Source organism: Protopterus annectens, chromosome 4.part1 (genome assembly GCF_019279795.1).
Source record: "Protopterus annectens isolate FY-2018-M chromosome 4.part1, PAN1.0, whole genome shotgun sequence".
Taxonomy (NCBI): domain Eukaryota; kingdom Metazoa; phylum Chordata; order Ceratodontiformes; family Protopteridae; genus Protopterus; species Protopterus annectens.
Genome location: NC_056734.1, coordinates 75,422,888 through 75,429,880, shown reverse-complemented (window position 1 = coordinate 75,429,880; position 6,993 = coordinate 75,422,888). Strand labels below are relative to the sequence as shown.

General features: G+C 46.5%; 1 protein-coding gene across 1 annotated transcript in view; it reads left to right on the top strand.

Moving 5' to 3' along the window:
- Nucleotides 1–6,993, top strand: part of PDCD10 (programmed cell death 10) — a 422,401-nt gene that overhangs the window by 110,225 nt on the left and 305,183 nt on the right. The window lies entirely within an intron of this gene.

The window sequence follows — 6,993 nt, the reverse complement described above, 5'->3', positions numbered from 1 at the left end:
CCGTGTGATGGAGAGGGCTCTTGCTTCCGGAAGCATTCCACCGATGTCAGAACCCCAGTTTTCTCCCCCTGAGCTACAGCTGCCACAGACCACCTCCCCGGGACACCGGGCAGGGAAGCTGCCCGAAACCCCAATTCAGGGTGGCCACTCTTCAGAGTCCTCAGAAGCCACCACTGAAGAGATTGTGCAAGAGGAAGCACGTTGACTCACCTGATGAGTCTCTAACAGAAGACATGGATTACGATGATGGTGAAGGATCCCCACGGTCACCCCCTGATGATGTCTCCTTTGGGGGGACATCCTTGAAATGTTAAAGCAGAGCGGTGACTGGAAGCCCTCCAACCCTTCCTCTGAGGAGTTCGTGTTCCTGCAGGCTTTCTGTGCCTGGCCATCTACCTCTTGGTGACCCTGCCTGCCGAGGAGCTAGTCCAGCTTGTAGTGCAACGTGCATGGAAGAACCCTGACTCTATTGAGGCAATCCCTCTGTGACCTGACAAAATTCTTTCCCCTCCCGAGGAGAACCCACCCTGGTCCAGAGGGTTACCAGTTGACGCTATGGTGGTGGCGGCGGCCACAAAAAAGGATCTGGCTGAAGAGTCCTGCTGTCCATCCGCCCAACAGGGAGATGTTCATCGTGTTTCACTGTTGCAGTCATGACTGTAGGGTTCTTCCCTGCCGGCAGGCAGCCCTCGGTCGGCTAGAATCCCAAAGTCTGGGTCCGGCGTCGGCTGTTCAACCATGCTCCCTGACATCAGAACGCCAGGAGTATAAAGCTGACAGCCGACGCCATCTTCTCCAGTCTTTCTTGCCGTGCGGTGATAGCAGTTCGCAAGTGCCGGTCGGTTGACTCCTGACGAATTTTTCTATATACTTCGGTCCGAAGACTTTCTTCTCCACTCAAAGCTAAGTACCCGTTGAAACTTTTTCTTGCTCCACTCCGATGTCAGAAAAAGTTAATAATTGTATTTCATGTGGGAAGCAAATACCTCATAAGGATTTTCATTCTTACTGTATTCCTTGCTTAGGCCCTGACCACGATGTAGCTAGTTGTCGGTTTTGTGCTAGATTCAATCAACGTACAATTAAGCGAAGGTACGATTTTGCTTTTCATTACTTCGGTAGGAAAATGTCGTCGTATACGGTTCCGGCTACCGGAGTTCACAAACGTCGCAAGGATAAAGACAGGCCTCCGAGGTCCAAATCTGATGATAGCGCACATGCGGAGCCAGCTTCAGGTTCATCCGTCATCAGTGAGGCACTTTTGCAGCCCCTGTCGTCGGTCATTTCAGAACCGATGGCCGAAACGGACTCTCATGAGGAGCCAACCAGGCCTTTAAATATCTCTGTTGCAGGACCTTCAGACAATGCTCCTTCAGATGGGTCCGGAGCCGCTGTGCAGGTACCGGCTTCCGAAGGGGTTTTCAGGCCTACTCAGCTTCTAGTAAAGGCAAAGACAAAGGCAAAGACTCCATCTAAATCAAAGACTTCAACACAGGCCTCTTCTGAACCAGCTCCCAAGTCACAGAAACAGTTACTCAAGATGGCGGAGGATTTACTTACTATGATTAGGGATTCTCATCCCCCTCCAGACAAAAGGCCAAAGCAGGATGTTTATTATGATTCCTCTGATCAGGCTTCTGTTTCCTCAGTTTCTTCTTCTGATCAGGAATATTCTTTCCCTCCTTATGAGGATTCTGATGCTGAAGAATCCATTCCTTCAGCTTCTCCTCCTGAGGATTTCTCTTTTGGGGAAACTTTGCATGAAATGAGGGAATATTTCCACTGGGAGGGACAGGAGTATTCAGAATCCAAGAAAAGACTGAGGGATTTTCTTCTTCTTCCCCAACATAGACTCCTGGCTATTCCTCCTGTTTTGGATATTGCGGATGATGCCTTTTCGGAGGCTAACTTAACCCCTGACTCTCTCTTCCTCCTGCTCCTGTTAAGCCTGATAGAGATATTACAGGGTTCCTGAATCCCATCAGTTTTTATACAAGAACCCTACTGCTGACCCTGAAACCATTTCTCAGGGTCCTAAGGGAGTTAAGGCCGCTTCTGCCAAAAATCCCATTCCTACTGAAAAGGATTCTCGATCTTTAGAAAGATGGGGCAAAAAGGTGTACGCTTCTGTTACTTTGTCCATTAGGGCTTTAAACTGTCAGTTTCATATGCTTAAATATCAGCAATTTCTCTTGTCTGTCTTAAAACAAAAATTTACTTCCATTTCTGCCTGTGCAGATGATAAGGAATTACATGACTTATTGCATGCCATGGAACAGGTTGGGAAGCATGGTTTACACTGTGGATTTGATGCCTTGGAGGCTTCTTGTAGGGCTGCGGCCTCTGGCACAGTCATTAGAAGACATGCATGGCTAAAGGAACAAAATTTACCTGAACAAGTAAAGGCTAAATTATTGGATGCTGCTGTTCAGCATAATGTTTTGTTTGGATCTAAAGCTGAAGAGGTGATTAAAAAGATGGAGGATAAGGCGAAATCCATGCAAACGGTTAAAGATTTCTTACAAGTACAGCCACCTAGATTTAGCAGGAATTGGCCTTCAAAAAATTGGTCCTTTCCCTCTTCAGACAGGCCTCAGAGGGGTAGATATAGACGCTCCAGAGGGAGGCCACAAACACAAGCTGCTTATAGACCAAGACAGTGGACTTCTTCTACCCCTAGGGAAGGAGAGGACAGGTCACAATCTCAAAGGAAACAAACTCAATGACTCCCTCTGTTGGGCTACAGGAACGTCTTGCCTGGAAGCCCCCCTCGGAGGAAAACTCTTCTCTTTTTTTTTTATCAAAGTTGGACTCAAATAACCCAAGACAAATGGGTTTTGGATGTGATTTTGAGAGGTTACAAATTCCATTTTCATACCTTGCCAAGGCCGAGCGGATGGCCAGACCTTCCAAAACATCAATGGACGGAGGCCTTAAACCAGGTGGAAGCTCTTTTGGCTATGAATGCCATAGAACTGGTCCCTCTTTCAGAGATGGGAAAAGGTTTTTACTAAAGGCTCTTTCTAGTCCCAAGGAAGCAAAATTCATGGAGACCCATTCTGGATCTGTCGGTCTTGAACACCTTTCTAGAGATTCCAAAATTCAAGATGCTTACTCTACAGCAGCTACTTCCAATGCTGTCCAAAGATGCATGGATGGTAACTTTGGATTTAAAGGAGGCATATTTACACATTCCCATCAGGCAGGATCGCAGAAAATACCTCCGGTTCAAGGCCGGATCGAGGCACTTTCAATTCTCTGTGCTGCCCTTTGGATTGTCTACTGCGCCCAGGGTCTTCACCAAATGCCTGGCTCCAGTAGTAGCTTACTGCAGACTCAAGGGAATTCAAATTTACCCTTATCTGGACGATTGTCTAATTCAGGCAGACAGCAAGGATGTCTTACTCCAGCATCTAGAATTTGTACATAACCTCCTCAAGTTCCTGGGATTCTCTGTAAACATAAAGTCAAATTTGACACCATCACAACAGATGACTTTTCTGGGTGCACTTCTAAACACTACAACCCAGATGGCATTTCTGACATCTGAAAAACAATTGCAGCTGGCTTCAACTTTCAAAACCTTGGCAACTCTAACCCAACTATCTACAAGGAAATTCCTGCAGGCTTTGGGTTACATGGCCTCCTGCATCCTGCTCATACCATATGCAAGACTACACATGAGGAAAATACAGTGGTACCTAAAAAGTGTATGGTCTCAGCATTGCCACAGTTTAGACACACTGATCTCCGTCCTTCCTTGCCATCAAAAGGAATTTCTTTGATGGTCCAGGGCTTGTGCACTAAACAAAGGGAAACCCTTTTGTCTGCCTCTTGCCACTCAGATTCTAACCACGGACGCCTCGGATTATGCTTGGGGAGCCCATTTTCAGGGCAGTTGTCTGCAGGACCTTTGGACAAAGGATCAGAAGCACCTGCATATCAACTTAAAGGAAATGTTAGCCATTCAGAAAGCTTTATTGGCCTTCAGGAACCTTTTACAACCAGGACAACTACTAATACAGACAGACAACACCACAGTTATGTGGTACATAAACAAGCAAGGGGGATCTCATTCCTACCCCCTATGCAGACTAGCCATGGATCTATGGAACACAGCTCTAGCTTGCAATCTAGATCTTCAAGCTCAGTTTCTACCAGGGAAACAAAACCTCCTGGCAGACAGTCTGAGCAGAAACCTTTCAGATCCACACGAGTGGATGCTAGACACCAAAATATTCAGGATGATAGCAGTCTGGGGATGTCCTCACGTAGACCTCTTTGCATCCCATCTCAATCATCAACTACAGAATTTTTGCACCAGGACTTTCCACAGAAAAGCGTGGAAAGTGGATGCCCTGTCATTCAGTTGGAGGAACCTCTCAGGATATGCCTTTCCGCCACTTCCTCTTCTTCCACGGGTTCTATTGAAAATAAAACAGGACAAGCCCAAGATGATAATCTTGCTGGCTCCAAATTGGCCTCGGCAGTTTTGGTATCCAACTCTAAAAAACCTGTCTGGAGCCCCCTTGGGTTTTACCTCGGTCTCCAAACCTTCTGTCCCAGCATCAGGGTCAGGTTCTACACTCTCATGTCAGAACTCTCAGCCTGGCAGCCTGGTTAATCCAGGTCCTTTGATTTCTTCTTTACTGGCCAAGCAGGTTATGGATGTCATTTTAGAAGCCAGATGTCCTAGCGCTAGAAATCTTATGCAGGAAAATGGAAAAGGTTTTGTTCCTGGATGCAGGCTCAGGATTCTGATCCTCTTCTTCCTAACATTACTTTACTTTAATTTTACTCTACTTGACAGATCTCTTACATAAGGGTCTCTCTTTTTCTTCCATTAAGATACATGTCTCTGCTATTTCTGCTCATTATAATACGGACCCTCCCATCTTTTCCCACCAGCTCATGAGACAGTTTCTCAGAGGAGCTAAGAACTTAAGACCTCCTAGATCTCCTCCCATTCCTGCTTGGGATCTCAACTATGTTTTGGAAAAACTAACCTTGCCTCCTTTTGAGCCTGCTGCCTCTTCTGACATCGTTTTTATCTTGGAAGACAGCTATTCGTTTAGCCGTAACCTCTTCCAGGAGAGTTTGAGTTACAAGTTCTTATGGCTGTGGAACCTTATATTATTTTTCATCAAGACAGGGTATCTCTGAGGACAAATCCTACCTTCATGCCTAAGGTGGTTTCCAAAGTGGCTTTAAATCAAACTATCCACTTGCCAACCTTTTTCCCCACTCCACAAAATAAAGGGGAAAAGATCTTACATTCCTTGGATGTACATAGACAACTACGTTTTTACCTGAACAGAACCAAGGACATCAGAAAATCAGAACAATTGTTTGTTTCTTATGCTTCAAGTTCCCAAGGTAAAGCCATTTCAAAACAGACCATTTCTAAATGGATTGCTCATGGAATCAGATTTTGTTATTCTCACCATGGAAAGCAAATCCCAGGGAGTATACGGACTCATTCCACCAGAGCTGCTGCCACTTCTGCAGCCTTCCTCAGGGGAGTTCCTACAAAGGACATTTTGGAAGCTGCAACTTGGAGTTCAGTGCATACTTTTTCTAAGCACTACAATCTACCTCTCTACTCTAAGTCTAGGGCAGGCTTTGCCTCTGCAGTCTTGCAGGGCCTTTTAGCCACCCCTTCCTCTTTGACCACCTCCCTTTCTTTCAGCTTTGGGATTCTACCCTACAGTCATGACTGCAACAGTGAAATATGATGAACATAGTACAGTTGTGTACACCTACCATAAATGTAGATGTTCGAGTGTCTTCACTGTTGCAGTCTGGGTTTCCCTCCCTCCTGTCCCCTCTTATTTTTACTTTTGTGTATTTCCTGTTTTCACCATTCTTCTGAGGAGTATTTGCAAGGGTTATGGGACATTTTTCATTTTGGGACTCCTGACATCTGGGGCAAGAAAAACTGGAGAAGATGGCGTCGGCTGTCAGCTTTATACTCCTGGCATTCTGACGTCAGGGAGCATGGTTGAACAGCCGACGCCGGACCCAGACTTTGGGATTCTGACCGACCGAGAGCTGCCTGCCGGCAGGGGAGAACCCTACAGTCATGACTGCAACAGTGAAGACACTCTAACATCTACATTTATGGTAGGTGTACACAACTGTACTTTCCAGGCCGTGGACAAATTGGGGAAGCAAGTATTTGCATCAGCGACCTTTGCCATTTGGTCCCTGAACTATTTGGCACATTTTACGAGGCTCCAAAGAGACTTTATCTCAGAACTCTCTGGAACTCTCGCGGGTGAGATGTCTGACAAGGTACAGGACAAAGTTGCCTCGCAGCTTGCTACCCTGGAATCTATCTCCAACTCGTCCATGAGATTGCTTTCACATGCAACCGAAGGGGCAGCTAGAGCTACGGCTTCAGGCATAGTTATGAGGCGTCATGCCCGGATGTGCATTTGTGACCTCACCGATCCCTTCAAGTCTTCCTTTCTGAATGCTCCCATCGAAGCATTTTCCCTTTTTGGTTCCAAAGTGAAGGACACGCTAGCCAGGTGCGAACAGGATGCTAAGACCCTATCTGCCATAGGTCTTCATTTTTCCAATCAGGAACTGGAGGAGTGGGAAGGTGTGGCACAAAAAATCTCAGGTTCCTTTCCATGGTGCACGTGGTAGTGATACCCCCAGAGGCAGAGGGAATAACAACTCTGGAAGATGCCCCTATAGAGGCAGAGGGAGTCCATGTAACCAAGGCTCCAGAGACTTTTTTCTCTGGACAATTTTACTAGCGCTCCTGAAGAGCTGCCCAATTGCTCTGCCTTTGGAAGCAGTCAGGGATCGTTTCTCTCTGCACCAAGCTGCCTGGCACTCTCTCTTGCCACCGATTGTTGGGTGCAGAGTATAATTACCAGCGGTTTCATCATTCCCCTGATTTCTTCTCCTAAACTTCCCGACATTCCACCCAGTCAGAGGGAAGAGGCAGCTTCAGAAATAAAAAGCTGTGCCAACAAAGAG